Source organism: Bubalus kerabau, chromosome 21, assembly GCF_029407905.1.
Source record: "Bubalus kerabau isolate K-KA32 ecotype Philippines breed swamp buffalo chromosome 21, PCC_UOA_SB_1v2, whole genome shotgun sequence".
Lineage (NCBI taxonomy): Eukaryota > Metazoa > Chordata > Mammalia > Artiodactyla > Bovidae > Bubalus > Bubalus kerabau.
The window spans coordinates 42,419,526-42,439,046 of record NC_073644.1 but is presented as its reverse complement, the minus strand read 5'-3'; the positions used below and the strand labels follow the sequence as shown (position 1 = coordinate 42,439,046).

At 45.2% G+C, this 19,521-nt stretch overlaps 1 long non-coding RNA gene across 5 annotated transcripts; it reads right to left on the bottom strand.

Annotated features, from left to right (window-relative positions):
* Positions 1-5,146: 5,146 nt before the first annotated feature.
* Positions 5,147-16,595, bottom strand: LOC129635828 (uncharacterized). 5 transcript variants are annotated; one of them, XR_008706476.1, is made up of 5 exons: positions 16,263-16,595; positions 13,669-14,097; positions 11,835-11,938; positions 9,821-9,922; positions 5,147-5,595 (listed from the first exon to the last, which is right to left on the bottom strand). It is a non-coding gene; the product is annotated as an uncharacterized LOC129635828 (long non-coding RNA). The 5 variants fall into 5 exon arrangements; XR_008706478.1 differs by lacking the exon at positions 16,263-16,595 and adding an exon at positions 15,058-15,256; XR_008706475.1 differs by lacking the exon at positions 16,263-16,595 and adding an exon at positions 15,052-15,254.
* Between the last annotated feature and the right edge of the window lie 2,926 nt (positions 16,596-19,521).

Below are 19,521 nucleotides of genomic sequence, written 5' to 3'. Positions count from 1 at the left end.
GCCATCTGCAAACCAGAAATGCATCCAGCATTTGGGGATGTTAAGATGGCCTGTTCTTTGGTAAAGATTAACTACATCTCTGGTATTTGGGAGAAGGGAGCAGTGAAGAAAAAAACTGAAAATTTATCATTGCTTGGGAAGAAATAATTGTTGAAATTACAAAGAGCTGCCATTCCACAAAATATGACCCCCAAACTGTGGTCAATCTTTTAAGTGTGTGAATAGAAATGAAGTAACTCACATCCTAGGGACCTGGAAAATGCTTCTTCCACGCCCATCCACAGACTGAACTCTTGTCCCTTGTCCCTTGAAGTGGCTCCACCAGCTTCTTCTGGCTCCACAGAGCCTGAAGAACTCACTGGATGTGACTGTGGGCAACAAAAAAGAAGAAGAAGGGAAAGAAGGAAGGAAGAAGGCAAGAGAGAGTCCATGTGTGATGGGGCAGTTCACATTGCTCAGCAGAGGGGCCCCGAATCCACCCACACTTTGGCAGGGGAACCTATTGTTCTGGCCAGGTGAGTTAGTCCCCATGGAGATATTAACTTACACAAGCAGACCTGAGTCAGTGTTGTCCTGACAAAGTAGGTGCTGACACCAAGAAAGAGAGAATCCATCTTAGAAAAAGAAATCCACACCTTCAACAGATCGGTGATTCTCTCCTGGGGGAGATTTGGTCTCCTTTTTGGGGACACTTGGCGAGGTCCAGGGGTAGTTCTGCTGTCACCCCTGGGGTGTGAGGATGCTCCTGGCATCTGGTGGACAGAGGTCACGGATGCTGCTAAGATCTTATGATGCTCAGGAGAGTCCTCTCTCTCCCCCGCCTCCCCACTCCCCACCCCACTCAACAAAGATTTAATTGTCTTGAAATGTTGATTAGTGCCCCAAACAAGAAACCCTGTGCTATATAGATATGGCCCCAAATGTTTTGCCACTTCTTCCATCAAGAGATGGAGGGCTTCCCACGGTGGCTGGCCTGGACCAATCGCAGGCAGTGGAAGTGATGTTCACGTTCCTGAGCTGAGGTCCCAGAAGGCCTTTTAGCTTCTGCCCCTTCTCCCTGAGACCACTTGCCAGGTTATCTCGGGATATTGCCCTGAGACCATCATGGTTGGAAGAAGCCCAAGATGAAAGATCAAATAGATAGAAGACTGTCCTGGTTGCACCCAGGAGGTCATCAGAAGAGCCCCAGGCACCCCACAGCCACTGCACAGCACGGTGAGAAAGGGTAACCAGTTGTTTTACGTCCCTAGGGTCTGGCTGGTATGCCATGCAGCTATTGGTGACTAACTGGGATGGGGATGCACGAAGCTTACTTTCTCCGGCATTTAAGCCACAGTCCACCGGATCTTTACCACAAACCTGCTGAAAGTGATTTCAGAGAGGACGGCAGCTAAAGCTCCTTTGTCTTCAGTGATGAAACCAAACCAATGAAATTCTGGGGGAAATAGGCACCACTGGTGCAGACTTTCTAACTACCACTGGGTCCTGCTCCCCCATTGCAATCAAGTCAGCACCAGTTGGTGTATGCTGAGGGGAGAGAAGAGATAGGAAAACAATAGCACGGAATTGAGATCTCCGTTAAACAATGATGTGGTTACATCCATCCTATATTCTGCGTGTGGATGTCTGGAAAACTCCACAAGAGGCTGGTATTCTGTTCACACACCAGGAGAATGGGGGCTGCACACCTCAGGACGTTTCTGTGGTCACTCACCTCCAGGTAAACCCAACACGCAGCAGGATGCCGAGGACCAGAAGGATGCAGTGTGAGGCGGGGCTGGGGCTGGAGAGGGCAGAGCCCGGCCAGCCTTCCACACTCTGTGGGTAGATAATCACAGCCACAGCCACTGACGATGCTCCCCTCTGTCCTCAACCCACTTGTCTCCCCTGCCTGCTTCCTGAGCCGTTGGGTCTGCTTGCCCCAAGTCATGCAGCCCGAGGAATCAGACTGCAGGCTTCCCACCACCCCAAGCTATCCGAGCTCCAGACACTGTTCTCCGTGACCAGAAGCAGGGCGCAGGGGGAGCTGTGAGTCAGGAGCTTCATCATGCCATGGGCATCTTTGGGAGCTTGGGTCTGCAGTGAAGAACGAGGAGCTCAGCTTTGGGGAGAACTCACTATGTGGAGCCTCTGCAGGGAGCAGGGTTGACTGTGGTCCGCATGGTCCTCTCGGGGCCGCCCCTGCTCTGTGCTCTGGGTCTGGTGGAGGAGACCCGGGAGCCCTGGTCCTTCCCAGAGCTGAGGAGGGGGCCAGGAGAGGCGGAAAGGAGGCTCACTGTTGTGGAGCAGGGGCAGACGGACCACGTTTTTGAGGGAATGAGAGCTGCAGGCAAATCTCCTCCTGATCCTGCCTGGTACCCGGGATCAGATGGCTTTCAGTTTCCTCAGGCTTCTGGACCTTGCTGTACTGGTTATACATTGGAATTGCCTGGACCTGCTGCAGAGAGTGAGATAGAAATTGCCAGGGGAGGGATCCTAGCATCAGTAGCTCCTAATGTGCAGGTATTTGTTTTTTTGTTCGCTTGTTGGAGGGAAGCTACCATTCTTTCCTTCTTCTGGGCTGAGGCTCTCGCCTTCTTCAGCCCCTGGACAGCTCACCATGGGCTCCACCCTCAAGTTAGCGCCAAAGAAACTCACAAGCGTCAGCGCCCTCTGGTGTCAGTCATGACACTGTTCAGTTATGAAGGAAAACTCATGCAGTCATTGAAGAAAAATTAGAAGATAAAGATACACAGAAGAAAAAAAAAATACACAAATAACCTGCATTGCTGAATGTTAATGATGTGTATATATTCACAGAATTTTTTGATAGATTTTCTTCTTTAGAAAAATGGAACTAGTTATATTGTCTTCTTAACCTTTTACTTAATAAACTATGAATGCATTTTGAGGCAAATAAATTTACCATTCTATACCATTTTAATTGCTCATACAATGGAACGGTATTTCAAGGCAGTAATAGTAAAACTATGTGACATTTACTGAGCACATAGTGCGTGCCAGGAACCATGTGATGTACTTGACATCACTAATCTCATATTTACAACACCCCTATAAAGTAGGGATCATAATTATTCTCATTCTATACAGGAAGATATTGATGTTAAAGAGGACTGATGATTTTTCCAAGTGGTGGAACCAGAATCAGACATAAACATTTCACTCTATTGCCATTGTTATTTGTTGTTTCCTTTGGGGATCATAAATTGTACTGTGTAACACAAACATACACAAACACACACACACTCGTGTGGTCATGGGTCATTCCTTACTCCTTATGCTAGGACCCTGTATGAGTTCACAGATTAAGGGGTATGCATTTTAATGATCTATCACAAAACTTTTCTCCACAGATAGCCAAAGATATTTTCTCCGTGTTTGCTTACACTGCTTGAACAAGCATGTTTGTTTTAATCTATTCCGAATTCAGCAGGACTTTAGCAAACCAACCCACCCCTCCCCAGTCCCCACCACATGTCTGGTCTGCTATAGAATTGGACGTTGTAAGTCCAATAAATGGTAGTTTCTATTATCAATGATTCAGAAAACACAGCTTCTCTATCACGTGATGGCATGGAATCCAGTCCTGGTGTGTTGAGAGATTCATACACTGTAGTCAAAGAAACTGACAAACATAACTGATTGCTGCTGGTTACGCAGGGTTTTGAATCAGCATTTTAAAAACTGGAATTAGGTCTACATAATGCAAACGTGTTTCGACGCAGCTGCCATTTCAGATTCAGATGATGGAACGTGGTCCAGAGAAAGGAGCACACACGTTATGTCTGTTCAACAGTGTTGGGCTAAGGCCACTTGCGATGCTATTTCCTGGGGCAGGAGTCCGCTGCCAGTTCACATCAGAACACGCAGAGAGCATGACGGGGCGATGACCTTTCTGACTCTCCAAGATTCTTCCTTCCTCTCCTCCCCTCCCTTTTCTCCTCCCGCTGGCTGACAAAATTACACCCACATCTTCAGCTGAAACTCCAAAGGAGCACAGACAATTTAGCAAAGAGGTTCTTGTCCAAGAATCACTGACCCTCCAATATCAGAAATTTCCAAGACAGAAAAGAACAGGCCTTTTCAGTAGGAACTAGAATGGTCTGTAGCATTTCCTAGGCGCTAGAATAAGCAATCCATTCGATGTCCTCATAATAAGAAGTGCCCTTCTCTCACTCCCCTCAGATATGAATTATTAAAGTCTCTTATTGTTCCTCTGTAAGTCCTGTATATAATGCAGAACTCATCTGGATAAAAAGGGGAGAAAGAAGCTGGAAGCAGCAAAAACAATAATAATAATGCATCTGGAGCTTACAACTCCCACCAACAGTAAAATCATTTCTTGCACTTTCATACGAAAATGCTTTTCCCCATTTCATTTCCATCTTGGGCACAAGATAATTACCCTTCAGAGACACCTCAGGAGTGGCTATGAGAATGTCTGATAATTTTTAGTGTATTTGCCTCTACATATTCTTTCCGATGCTTTCTCATGCACACCTGCCATGAATCCTCAGCCGAGGATGACTTCATCAAATATTAAATACCGTTTTCCACCTTCACCAAATGTTGGTCCTACACAAAAGCCTCAAATGGTGGGGGCGTCCAGGAGGGCAGCCCGACTCTTCCTGAGCCACAAAGGGCTCCTTGGGAAAGTCACCCTGTCGGGGTTCTGCCGGTCCCCTGTGAGCTCTGCCTGCAGCCTGTCCAATCTGAACAATTGCTACAAGAGCATCTCTAATAAGGGTTTTCACGGAAACTTGAGACAATATATTTGTGGATTAGAGACAATCTTCAAGGCTTATAAAACTTGTCCACCAGTCAACAGTAATTCAAAATGAGAGGGAAAAGGAGGGAGTGTGTGTCATAGCCTTCTATTCCTTTCCCCCAGATCCATTCCTTTGATGGGCATAATGGGGATGCAAGATTTTAACCTATTTTACATTCACTTCAGAAGTTTCCCCGTCTATAATTTTTAAATTCCCTTGAAAAATCTCAGGGACCATTGGTTTCTCTATTAGTGCCACCTGCTGGTCTGGATATTCTGGTTCTGGTTTGTAAGCGTCAATACACTGAAAAAAACTCAGACTTTTCTAAGTTACAGATTTTTAAAGTAATAAAAAAAAATCTTCACCCAGAGATTTTGTTAAAACAATTTTACTTCACAGGCACCTGATATTTGTCATATTTCCATTTTACTTAACTCCTAAAGCAATAATTACCAGTCATTCATATGTCTATTCATGTCTGTGTTATAGTACTTTGTATTGTATATTATTATAATGTATTAAGGCTGACAGGTTGACTTTTTATTTCCCTTGATATTTTGGAAAGTTAATGTTACTGTATAATTATATAATCTCTAAGAAGTGGTGAAGTGAAGTGAAGTCGCTCAGTCGTGTCTGACTCTTTAAGACTCCATGGACTGTAGCCTACCAGGCTCCTCCATCCATGGGATTCTCCAGGCAAGAATACTGGAGTGGGTTACCATTTCCTTCTCCAGGGGATCTTCCTGACCCAGGGATCAAACCCAGGTCTCCTGCATTGGAGGCAGACGCTTTAACCTCTGAGTCACCAGGGAAGCAAGTGTCAAATCTACAGGATAAAAAAATTTGATTATATGGACATTTCATATGCGACTTAGATGAACTCTCCTCAATGTCAGAAAATAAGTTACATTTGAGACACAATTAAACAGGTGGATTTTGAACTGGTGAGTCTTATTTCCAAGTATTTAGTCATAGAGATACTTACAAGCAGTATATGTATATTAACATATATAGTTATCAGTGGGGCTTCCCTGGTAGCTTGGTGGTAACAAATTCGCCTGCCATTGCAGGAAACTCAAGTTCGATCCCTGAGTCGGGAAGATTCCCTGGCAAAGGAAATGGCAACCCACTCCAGTATTCTTGCCTGGGAAATCCCACGGACAGAGGAGCCTGGTGGGCTACAGTCTATGGGGACACAGAAGAGTCAGACATGACTTAGCGACTAAACAACAACATAGTTATCGGCAATTTTTCCCCTTGGTTGTCTGTAGTCTATAATTGCGGCTTTCCAATATTTCAAATGTTCATGACTTTTAAGTACTGTATCGTTTCAAATACATTCCTCCCCACTAAGTGAAATCCAGGTGGCTTTCCCTCAAAGGGCATCTCTCCCCCTTTGCACTTGCTTCCCAGCCCTGTGAGACACCCAGTGGTCTGCCAGCTGTGCTTTGGCGCGTGCACCAGCCCCATGGTAAGCTGAGCCCTGGCACACGCCCTTCTGCTTCCCTGCTCACTGCTGAGATATAATTTATGTTGACTCAGCTCTTCACCAATTGCCATCTGTCAGCTCTGCCCTCTCTCCTCCCTTACCTCCTCCCTTCACTGCATTTGGCTGAACTGGCAGAAGCGTGGTATCTGGCTGAGAGCAAAGGCTCTCCATCAGTAGTGAAGACCCCATTTAAAATTAACACCTCATTCATGAACTGCCTTCCTTCAGTCTTGATGATAGCAATATTGTCATCTGGCTTCTCAGCGTCCTCCGCTACCCAGGAAACAGAGTGTCAATGCCTACTGACCTCTCTGCCTTCTGGGACCCGACTGAGATGCACTTTGCATCTGTATCTTCAGAACAATCCATCTTTGTTGGTGTCCTGTGATCTTGCTTTATGCTTCCAGGAGCCTGTTATTTGGAACATTCACAGTGATGGCACCCAGATGCCTGCTGCTGCTTGTCCCCGGAGCACAGAGTAGTTTTGCTAAAGATTTCTGCCCCAAAGGGACTGTCACCATAGTCTTTACATAGATCTGAACAAATCTTTCTATAGCCGTGTAATATGTTAGTCGCTCAGTCATGTCTGTCTCTTTGCAACTCCATGGACTATAGCCCGCCAGGCTCCTCTGTCCATGGGATTCTCCAGGCAAGAATACTGGAGTGGGTTGCCATTCCCTTCTTCAGGGGCTCTTTCCAACCCAGGGATAAAATCTGGGTCTCTTGCATGGCAGGCAGATTCTTTACTGTCTGAGCCACCAGAGAAACGCAATGGAATATAGAGGAAGTTATTTAATGCTAATTAAAAAGTAGACAAGCATCATTTAATTAATAAGAATATAAAGCATGATGAAAAGCTATAAATTTCATCTAAAATTAACCATAAGTTAAAAAAAAAACTTACATGTTTTTAGAGGTGCTTTCCCTAGGCCAAGATTTCTCAACTTCAACACTATTGACATTTTGGGGCCAAATAATTCTGTTGGAGGCAGGGCACATGCTGTGCATTGTGGGAAGTTTAACAGCATCCCTGAACGCCAGGAACACTTCTGTCTTCTGTGTGTGACAAACAAGATCTCTAGACATTGCCATGAGTCCCTTGAGGGGCACGCCTAATCCCCTTTTGAGAATCATAGCCATTATACATGAACAATAATGAAAGAAAACACTAAGATACGTGCCAGAAATCCAGATGGGTTCACTTAGCTTGCAAACAACCTCCCTGTAAGAGAAGTGTCAAAGCAATTGAAATATGACACAAAAACTTAGACCTCAGAACTGGACAGGAAGATGTCCATTTCTTCCAACAATGGAGAGCAGAGATATAACTTACCATCACGGACTCTGGACATTCTCCCAGAAAAATTTGGGGCATGAACACAGAACTCAACAGGCAAATCTTCTAACATATACATTTCCAAGTACCTTGTTCTTATTTTATAGGAAATCAGGAACCAGGGGAAACTTGTCATGGGTCACTGTTGGTAGCTAACTACTATCAGAACCACTAATCTACTGGGCAGATTCTGAGTTAAAAGGAGGGAAAAAACATCTCCAGTGCGCTGTGCTCCAGGTTCAGTGACCTCCCAGCCGCCTGCCCCCCTGGCTGGGGGCGCCCTTCCTCCATATTCAGAGCTAGTACCTGGGGGCTCTGTGACCCTGCTTTAGTCACCCCATCTCCATCTCTACCTCTTCTCTTCTGCCTCCCTGTCCCACTTTGAAGGACCCTTGTGATTACACTGGGTTTACCAGGATAATCCAGCATAATCTTCCTTTCTTACCATCATTTGACCAGAAACTTTAATTCCATCTGCAACCTTAATTCCCCTTTTCCATGTAGTCTAACATATTCGCAGTTTCTGAGGATCAGAATGTGGGTATCCATGTTTTGGGGGCCATTATCCTGCCTACCCAGGTGGCTCGGTGGTAAAGAACCTGCCTGCTAATGCAGGAGACTGAGGAGACATGGGTTTGCTCCCTGGGTCAGGAAGATCCCCTGGAGTAGGAAATGGCAACCCACTCCAGTATTCTAGCCTGGGAAATCCCATGAACAGAGGAGCCTGGCAGGCTACAGTCCAGGGGGTCGCAAAGAGTTGGGACAGGACTGAAGCAACTGATGACACGCACACATCCTGCCTACCATGTGCCATGCTTAGTTGCTCAGTCATGCCTGACTCTTTGTGACCCCATAGACTATGTAGCCTGCCAGGCTCCTCTGTCCATGGGGATTCTCCAGGCAAGAATACTGGAGTGGTTTGCCATGCCCTCTTCCAGGGGATCTTCCCAACCCAAGACTCACAGATGCCTGCTCAAGTCAGTGGACAGAAGTTTTGAGAAGTGGGATATTTGCAGAGTCTCAATGTCCCTCCAAAAGAGGTTTATTAACTACAAAGAGATAAATGGTAACTTCGCACTGAAGAATCGCAGATGACACCACCTTGATCAAGGGTAACATCACCACCAATGTAAGACCTGTCAGATGGTGTGCCCTTGTTATAGTATACTGAGATAAGTACATCACTCCTGCAGTGTTTGCTAAAAATATATAGACTCAATCTAAAGAGAAAACACCCCATAAACCTAAATTGAGGGACCATCTGCAAAAATCAGTACCTTCAAGTGTCAATGTTATCAAAGACCAAGATGGAGGAGTTCTCACAGACTGGGGAGGCTCAGGCAACATGACAATTATAAAAATAGGAGGTGGAATCCTGGAACAGGAAAAGAACATTGCTGATGAGGTCTGGTGACATCCCAATGATGCCTGCAGTTTAGTGGACAATAACGTGCAAATGTGAATTCTTAGTTTTGGCAATCAGACTCTGTTTTACACACAATGTGAACAGTAGAGGAAGCACTGCGAGAGCTATGCAGGCTCCCTCTGTGTTGTTCTTTCAACTTTTCCGTGAATCTAAAATGATTTCAAAATCAAATTTAAAAGACCAAAAAAAAAAAAAAAAAAAGATGCCAAAAGATCTAGTGGGGAAGGATGACAACATGCCTGGAGGGAAGGAGAATTTCCAGAAAGACATAGAAACTATGTTAAAAAAAAAAATAAAAAGAAGAACCTAGTGGAAATGTCAGAACCAAAGATGGATACCTGGATCTTAGGCAATAGAAATCCTGATCTGACTGCCATGAGGCAGGGTGCAGGCAGTTGGAGGGGTGTCTGTGTGTGTAATTTCCCATGAAATGTGAATTACAGCCAAAGATGGGAATCCCTGGGCTAGCCTAGTCAAATTATTAGTAGTATTAAAATATGAGAAAACTGTGGGCTTCCCAGGTGGCACTAGTGGTAAAGAACCTGACTACCAATGCAGGAGACATAAGAGACCCAGGTTCGATCCCTGGGTCGGGAAGATCCCCCAGAGGCGGGCATGGCAACCCACTCCAGTATTCTTGCCTAGAGAATCCCATGGACAGAGGAGCCTAGCAGGCTACAGTCCACAGGGTCTCAGAGTCGGACACTGAAGTGACTTAGCACACATGCACGCATGAGGAAACTATACACTGCATGTCATGGGTCCCAAGACAGGTGGAGTAACTTATGAGCATCACTCACATTTCACTGCACAACACGGAGGGGACAGTGTTAGCTGTTTTGCATACATCTTCTCCTATGGTCCTGATGACAAATCCAAGAGCTGAGCATCTCCTGAGACTGCTGAGAGAATTTGAGGCTTAGAGATTTTTTACCCCAAGAGATAATTCACCCCAACATCACACAGCCAGGAAACAGCTGTCATCCAAACCCAGTTCAGTTCTAACACGTCCTGTTCTGAATCTTGTCTTTCTTTTCATTGAAATAGGAGATAAATGATAGCTCTCCCTCTCTCTACCGTGGAACATGTCTGAATGTAAATGATAATGCCCCCAAAGGACCTTGAAAGACATGATATAAATTGTTTTTTCCACTGTTATCACCAATGGAGGTAGTTTTAACGAAAAGAAAGTTCTCTAGTATAAATGGGGCATTTGAAGAATTACCATGTGGGGTTTCCTGAATCTCTTTTCTACATTACAACAGTATTGAATATATGAAAATATCATTTCCCCCAATTCCTGTCAATTGGCCTATTTGACTTTATTTTTTAAAAAAAGACAAATGGGCTTTTGCTTTTCATGTATTTCAGACTCGTTCCCTTTTTGGCGCCTCTGATCCTGGGACCTGGTGAAGCTGTTTTAAGTGGTTATGGTCTGCACCACGCAAAGCTGCTGACAATTCACCAAACTGTGAGAAAGCACATCCCTCCACAGCCGGCTGGTAGTTCTAGTTCAATGAACACAAAGGTCAATTTTATTACCAATGTTTCTGCATGTATTTCAGCCATTGGACATCAAAAGGCGAAGGAAAAAAGCCCCTCTGCTCAGTTCAGGAACAAACCTTCCCCTGCACTGAGCCCTAGAGGGCAGCCCTGGGCTGTCACTGGGAGCCCGGAGCTGCCCAGGAACAGGGTGTCCACCACCCCACCCTCCGCTTCTCTGGGCAGAATCATCTCTCATGGGGCAACCCAGAGCTGTGGGAAAGTTTCTGCTGACTGAAGCAAAGATGCTGATTCAGAATTTTAAATAAGAGATAGCCTTAATGAAATAAACAGTCTAAGTTTCTAGAACAGGAGTCAGCAAAAATTTTGTGAAAGCCCAGAGAGTAAATACGATAGGCTTATTGGGCCCTGGGGTGTCTGTCTCAGTGACTCAGCTTCACCAAACAACAAACCAGGACCCTTAGACAAACAAATGTAAACAAATGGGCATGGCTGGGTGCCAATAAAACTTTATTTACAAAAACGGGATAGGTTGGATCTAGTTTGTTGGCTGCAGTTAAGCAATGCCTGTTCTAGAACACTAGCAGAATGTCTATACATATGTTTGCCTCTAATTTAAGATACCCAGGAACTGTTAACTCAGTGATTCGTACTATGCATTCCTACCTAGAGCACAAACACAGTCCCCATACTCAAGTGCTAGAATTCATAGATATGAAGGACAAGAGATTGGTTTATATATTTAATTTCATGCTAGATACCAGTGCCAATCATTCCTAAATGGAGAACTGCAGATAGAGTCTGAGTGTGTCTGTCAGTAGGACGTGAACCATCTTCATTGGCACCTAATACATTCTACATGGAGAACAGCTAGGATCTGACTGCTTTTGCAAAATGTAATAAGGTTCAAAGACCAAAGAACTATATTCTGATGCCTGTACATAATAATACATCTGGAAAAAAGCTAGATTGTAGAATCAATAGCAGTCAGATGGTCCTGCAACATGGTATTCCTGGGAGACTAAAAAAAAGTAAAATATACAGAAGACTAAGTTCATAGCAGTTTTTTTAAAACACACAATCTGAATTTCAAAATGTAGCTATGCTTATTGATTTTTACAAAATAACTATGCTGTATAACGCTGCATTTTAACAACAAGCCCTGGTGATTGATTCTCCCTCTGCATTGAAATGATGGCTACTTGAATCAAACAGTAACTAACAGCCAGTAGATGGCATCTAACTGCCAGAGCAAGGTTCTAGACTGACACCTATTTTTCACATCAGATTTTCTGATTTATGAGGGCTTACCTCCTGAATATTCATTGGAAGGACTGATGCTGAAGATGAAGCTCCAATAATTTGGCCACCTGATGCGAAGAGCCGATTCATTGGAAAGGACCCTGATGCTGGTGCTGGGAAAGATTGAAAGTAAAAGACAGAGGATGCAGTAGAGGATGAGATTTTTAGATAGTATCACTGACTCAATGGAGACGAATTTGAGCAAACTACGGGAGACAGCGGAGGACAGAGGAGCCTGCCGTGCTACTACTGTCTGTGGGGTTGCAAAGTCAGACGCAACCCAGCGACTGAGCAACAACCCTCCGCTGTTATTCATATTGAATCATTTTAATTTTGAGCTCTACTCATCACAGTTGAGTTTTTAAATCCCCATCCAATAAATTCACTTAAAGAGCTACAGGAGACAAAAAATTTTTTTCCCTTAATTTGAACCTGATATTTCCAACTGCGTTTCCACATAAGAAGCAGATGCAATGTTCTGAATTTTAAAAAGAGATAATTTAAAGACACGAAACACTGCACACAGGCATTTCAAACACACTTAGTTCTTTATGATTGAATAAAGCCGAGTTGCTAATTGCTGGATCAAGCCCAAAAGATATATAATGAGTGGAACACTAAACACCCTCCACTTGGATAAATTCCATAGAAGTCAATTGAGTTTAAAAGTTTCACAAATAATTAAATTACTGACTAGGATAGAGCAGAAGGAAAAAGCCAATAGCTTGAATTCTGTTCCTTAGAGCTCAATTTGCTTTTCAGCCGACTGTGTTTAGCTATCTGCAATTGTAACAAACTAAAATCATTAAAGACCCATATATTTTCTTATGCAGCCTGAACAGAACTTCAATGGACTTTCCCACACACAGAAATTATAATACTTTTTAAAAGGAGGCAGGGTTTACAAGTCTTAACTCTTTTATTTTTGCCCCCACCTTGCATATTGAAGTCAATATCTGAGATTATAAATAATTTGGGGCAAAGAATAAACAGAATGTTTCTTAGGATGCACTTTCTAGGTTGTGACCCACGTATTTTGGTGTTGGAGTTTGAGTTAGACTGATTGCAGAAATAAAACAGCATTCTTGGAAATGGGAAGGACAGAGGTCTATGGGGGGAAAAGAATAATCTAATCAGAGACTTGTTTCTTACTTTAATCACGAGCCATAAAAACTGCCAACTCCTATGTCATGCTGCAGTAAAGGTTACATCAGCACTTCATACAATATTTATGGTGAAAAAGAAGCCCTGCAGTCCGACTCTGACATGACATTAATCTTCCTGCTCTCTCATCTCTTATCTCCCTCCCCGCCACACACACACACACCCCTCCTCTCAGCTAAATGCGTTCCCTGGTGCCATTCTGATCATGCAGATAACTGCCTGTAGAATAGGGCTATAACAAGCATACTCGACCACAAAACGAATACAGAATCACATTGGATCCTAGGAAGATGCATTTTAAATGCCTTTCAAGTAGGGAGACCAATTATCCTACTTTGTCCCAGACTGAGGTGTTTCCCAGAGGTTGAACTTTTGCATTAAGACTAGTCAAATCCTGGACAAACCTGGATGAGTTGCTGACCCCACTGTTAAGAGGCTATGACTTTAGGATAGGAAGGTTTCATTCAAAAATATTTCTTACGGTCTAGTCAGGGAGCCCAGCCTGGTACTCTGTGATAACCAGGAAGGATGGGATGGGGGAGGGGGGACAGGAGGGAGGGAGGGGGTGTATGTATAATTATAGCTGATGCACATTGTTATATGGCAGAAACCAACACAATATTGTAAAAATTAAAAAACAGAAAAAAGAAAGTATGGGCAAAACATGACAGGGGCTCACCTGCTTGAAGCTGCTGCTCCCGAGACCAGGGTCAGGATGTCGCTCCCAGAACAGCTAGGAGCCTCTCTGTGGTGCCAGACTTCCTCCTTCATCTCAGTGCCATAGGCTTGTAGGTTTAGGGAGGGTGGAACAGGGCTTAGAGAGGGAATGATTCAAGGAATTCAATAGCTACTTGGAACAGCATCTCAAAGCGTAGCTCCTGCTGGCACTCTTTTTCTCTGGTATTGCCCATTCTGTGATGCTCATTGAAAACGCATTTATACGCCAAAGAATAAATGAAAGCAGCGGAAAAGGAGCTCAGTCATGAGGATTCAACCAACATAATTATCAGGCTTCTGCACCAAGCTGCTCTGGAGGTTCAAGGACCATCAGGTGGGATTCCAAACCTCTGCTGCCTGTGACAGTTTCACCAACAGCTCCCTCCAGAATCTGGGGTGAACAAGGGATTTATAAACAGTTACGGAAATGGGGCACAGGGCTATATCATCACCTTAATTCCAATCCTCTAGGCAAAATGATTGATCAATTGAATCCATCAAAGTTATTATACACTGAAGAGTCCAAGCTAGCATAGATCCATTTATTGTGGGGCCACATAAAATGACTTGTTATAACAAATCCCTCTCTGACTGAGGCATCCTCACCTCCACCCTCAGCCTGGCTGACATGCTAGGGATCCTGCTTTTGCCTTCTTATGCCCCCCTACCTTTCATCTGCCACTCGCCACCCTCAACATCAGCATCCATTCAGGGACTTCTCAGTCAAGCCTGATTGCTTCTCGGGAACGTCCTCACGGAAGCTTTAAGCATCTCTGTTTGTCTCCAGAAGCTGGATTTGTGGAGAGCCAGCCCTGCGCTGCACTGTGCACACTTATGTAGGGTCCCTGCCAGAGTGGTCCAGATGGCACATATACACAGCAGGTCCTGGCACCCAGAAATAGGTCCTGTGTGTGTGGCCTGCCAGGCTCCTCTGTCCATGGGACTTTCCAGGCAAGAAAACTGGAGTGGATTGCCATTCCCTTCTCCAGGGGACATTCCCCACCCAGGGATTGAACCCGTGTCTCTTGTGTCTCCTGCATTGGCAGGTGGATTCTTTTTCCCCTGGAAACCCCAGACAGATTCTTCATATATGTAAGTGTGAGCAATGGGGACCTAGAACCAGCCTCTAGGTTCCCATAAGACAACTCCAACCAAGAAGCCAGCATTTTTTAAAAGTAGACAGGAAAAGGTACAACTTTTCTTTCCTAAGAAAGCCCTTAGGAAAAATGCCTCCTAATCCTTCTAAAGTTTCTACCAGCAGCAGGTCAATAGTGCCTTCTTAAAAAGCTTAAGTAGCTTAAGAAAACACTCTCCTGGAAAGGTAATATGAGTAGCAACTTATTACGTGTACTTATTCCAGAGTTCAACAGGCAGGTAGAACTGATGGCTTCATCCTGACTTTGGGTCCATACGAGGAGGTATTTATAAACCGTCGCAGGGAACTGCCTGCCAGGGTTTTAGCGACAAAGGTACAAGTGACCGCCTGACAAGCTTATCAAAGGCCTTTCATATCCCTTCTCCTTCGCCTTCCTTCCACGTAACAGGTACGGATGAAACCCTGGGTAATGATTAGTCAGATCCACTTGACCTGCCCTTGCTAATCAAGGTCCTTTTCCATCGTAGCTGCAAAAAGCTCGCATCCTCGCAGCTGCATGGAGCCTAAAAATGAGCCGGTTGCCCGAGTTGTTTTCCAGGAACTTAGATCAGCTGCGTCTAGTTGGAACCTGGCTGGTTTAAGACTGGATGGGACCCGCGGCCCTCCCAACTGGTCATGCGTCAGTGTCCTGTGACCTTTGACCTCCCGAGCACCCGACTCCCTGTGTTGAACATGTGGAACTGTGGCTGAGCTGCGCCTGCGCAGAATGAGGTGGATGCACCTATTTCTCATCACCTTTCCCCCTCTCCCCAAGCTCCCCGTGCCTGGGTCGCCAGCTCATCCCATAAATATCCCCATTCCCCTGCCTCTAAGAGAACACATCGAAGACTTTCTTCTCTGGTCTTTGGCTGCTTTGTGCATAAGTTTTCCTTCTGTTGCAAATTTGGGGGGTTCAGTGGTTTGGTTTGCTGGGCGTGGAAGCAAAACGAACCTGCTTCGGTAGTGGAGTGACCCCTGGTCTGGACTTCCTAGCCTATGCTGTCATAGGGAGTTCAAACAAACTCACTGTCTAGCTAAATCTACTTAGCCAAGTCCTCAGCGTGAGGGAAGAGTTTTAAAATGACTCGTAATACTTAGCCATTTTCAACAGAGACAAGTTTTGTATAGACCTAGGTACCTGGGGAAAAAAACTTGGCTTTCCTGGGTGGCTCAGCAGTAAAGAATTTGCCAACAATGCAGGAGCCACAGGAGACATGGGTTTGATCCCTAGGTTGGGAAGATCCCCTGGAGAAAGTAATGGCAACCCACTCCAGTATTCTTGCATGGAAAATCCCATGAACAGAGGATCCTTGTGGGCTGCAGTCCATGAGGTCGCAAAGAGTCCCACACAACTTAGCGGACTAAGCAAACTGCAGGAAAAAAAACTTACAACCTAGTAATTTTAAAACCAATCTACCAACCTTTTTAATGTGGGAGGAAGCCGTTGTCATTCTCTTTTTCTTTAGGAGAAGTCCTTTCATAAAGAAGTAGCTAACTGAGTAGGAACTTAGGCTCAAAATCAGACTATCGGAGTTCCAAACCCTCGCTTTCCAATTTGGTCTTGTGTGTGACCCAGCACTCCTTACAATTTATTTGTTAAAGATGTGGGTGATTCCTACAATGAGGGGGGTTTGGGTGTGAGTCAATGTGTGCCTAGAACTCTACTTGGCACCTAGCAAATTTTTGTTGTAATAATTTGTGACCCTTTCTGAATCTGGGTGGGGATTTTTGCTAAGACAACAAAGAAAATAATTTTCCTTATTCCCAAGGGAAGGGAAAATGAAGCAGCAGCAACTGCCATCAGCTGTGCTCAATAGGAAAGGCTTCTGTGAACGTGTTCCCCGTGCAGGAGAAGAGCCCAAAGTACCAAGTAGACCTCCAGCGTACCTCTTTCATCTCACCCAAGCTACTTCTGGAGGCATCAGTAATAAAACCTATGCTGACTTCACCAAGACGGGGAAGGGGGTGGCGGGGAATAACCACTTCCTGCTTTATGGGGCAGGCAGTTATTTAGGGAGAACAAATGTGCCCCTCCAGGTTCACCTGGTGAGCCATGAACCCGAGCATGGCTTAGATATTCACTCAACATAGTAAGCAGCCGTGGGAGGGGACAATTGGAGTCACTGCCCTGGCCAGAAAAAGACCTTCTGCTTTGGCTCAACCGTTCAGTCTTGAGAGCCTCAGCTGTTACAAGAAGTGGCTCAAAGCTGGAGTTGCTCTGGTTTCTGCTTTCTCCATGGGTTGGAGTCTGTACCAGGCAGCTGGACCCAGAGTGGTTTCCTGAGGAGGGGGAGAGAAAGCACAAGAGACACCCCCGCCCTCCACTGCCCCTGTCAGTAGTATCCCCAGACACTTCCCTGGAACACCGAGCAGCCTTCTCCCTGTAAGAACATTTTTTCCTTTTCCTCCAGAGTGAATATTACATAGGGTGTGACCACTGAACAGTATTCAAGCAGAGTTATTTCAGATTGTTTTAAGGATCAGACTATAGATGGACATATATAGACGTGACAGAAATGGCAGTTTGGTGTCGGGGATGTCAGCTCCCTGCCCAGCATCCACTGTCCTTCTACAGACACCTCCACATAACCACTCAGCTGGGAAAGCGACCCAGCCCATCAGGTCAGATTAAGACATTTTTGGGGAAAGTCCTTCTACTGTAGGCTAGCTCTGCCCCATGCCCAAAGAGCCCAGGTGTAAGACACGCACACAAGGAGAAGCATAAAGTACCTGGAGGCCGCCGTGTTGTTTCTCCTTCCTGGGAGACAAAGGAAACAGAGGCTCAATGGGCACCAGGGACCTGGAAAAGAAGTTGTTGTTTAGTCGCTCAGTCCTGTCTGACTCTTTCCAGCTCCAAAGATGATAGCCCACCAGGCTCCTCTGGCCATGGGATTCTCCAGGCAAGAATACTAGAGTGGGTTGCCACTTCCTTCTCCAGGGGATCTTCTTGACCCAGGGATCAAACCCGAGTCTCCTGCATTGCCAGCAGATTCTTGACCACTGAGCTACCAGGGAAGCTCCTCCAGAAAAGAGTACTCATCCTTAAAAAGATACATGAAACACCCAGTCCTGCTATTGCAGACTATATCCCCGCAATCAGCGAGCCCCCTCCATGCCTCCCAAGCACCCTCGGCAGAATAGGAACTGAACTGTCTTTCATGGACGGACACGCAGCCTGCCGCTGCAGACACGGCACCTTCCCCAGACGACACCAGCTGCCACTTGCCTATTACTGAAAGGATACACAAGTCGTTAAAGGCCTGGAGAGAGACCAGAGACCAGAATTTTCTAATAAGAACTAATCCCTCCAGGCAGAGAGCATTTGATACATCAAAGGCTTAATATTTGATACATCAAAGGCCTTCTCCATAATTCTGTTGAGGAATTTAAAAATATGCTAATAAGTGTTCGAGCTCTATAGTTTTAAATCAGAACTTTTTTATTTGTGCTATGACTTAAGATGATCTAAGACCAGTTGTTCCAGAACACCTTCCCTGCCACCTCATCACCCCTGTGTTAGTGCATCTCTGAGGTTAAGGATTTGAGGGCCCCTTTAAAACACGTGTTACCCCAGTGATGACATGAACACAATCATCCATTAATATAGTAGAATAAACTCATTTGTCCAATTTATCCTTCTCAAGCGGCATTGATAGGTTGGGACCCACAGTAGATACCTTTTTATGGGGCTTACTTAGACTCTAGGTGTCTAAGTAAGGTGTCTTAGACCTAAGAGAGGTGTCTCTCATCAGTATTGGTCCCTGGGGTGAGGGAGCAACACCCAAAGTAAAAGGAATAAAAGGTTATACAAGGATGACTGGAAGCAGGTGGATGTGCCATTCACATAACTCCCGATTTGAAGACTCAAGAACAGGCTTTGAATGAGACCTACACTCCTCCACCCTAACTACTGTTGAGTTTCTAATTCCTCTGGGTGGCCTAGCATCTTCTGTAAACTTGGTTACAACAGGGATTAAACAGTATCAGTTCTTTTGTTCAGTGCCTGCCCTCCTGCTTGCAGTTGTAAGGACCACATGCTTTCCCAAGCACCTAGTCCAGTACCTTGCCCTCAGGAGACACTCAGAGCCTCTGTCCATGGGATTTCCCAGGCAAGAATACTGGAGTGGGTTGCCATTTCCTCTTCCAGGGGATCTTCCCCACCCAGGGACTGAACCCGTGTCTCCTGCATTGCAGATAGATTATTTACCATCAGAAGCCACCATCATTATTCAGTTAATTTCCTAATTTTCATCTTCCATTTCATCTTGAAGGAAGTGACTTTTCCTCTGACCACAGGGGTTTCTCAGCCAGGCTTCCACCTGTGTGTACTGTGCAGTCATTAAGTTATACTTCCTAGGTGGGCAAAGAGTTGCCCCTTCCTCAGGACATGCAACTCTGGCATGAGGCATGGCCAGGTGAGGGCTATATGGTTCAGCCCCTGCACCTCCCTAGCTGGGTGCCTGGGGCCATGCAATCTGCTTCTCAGCTCATCTGTTGCCTTAGTTCATGAAGTGACCACTAACCATGTATCTGGCCACTTTTAGTTCCACATGAACACCTGAAGAGTTTACCTATGCCCTTTGTGCTCAGATACTCAGTCATGTCCAAGTCTTTTGCAGCCCTATGGACTGTAGCCCTCCAGGCTTCTCTGTCCATAGAATTCTCCAGGCAAGAATACTG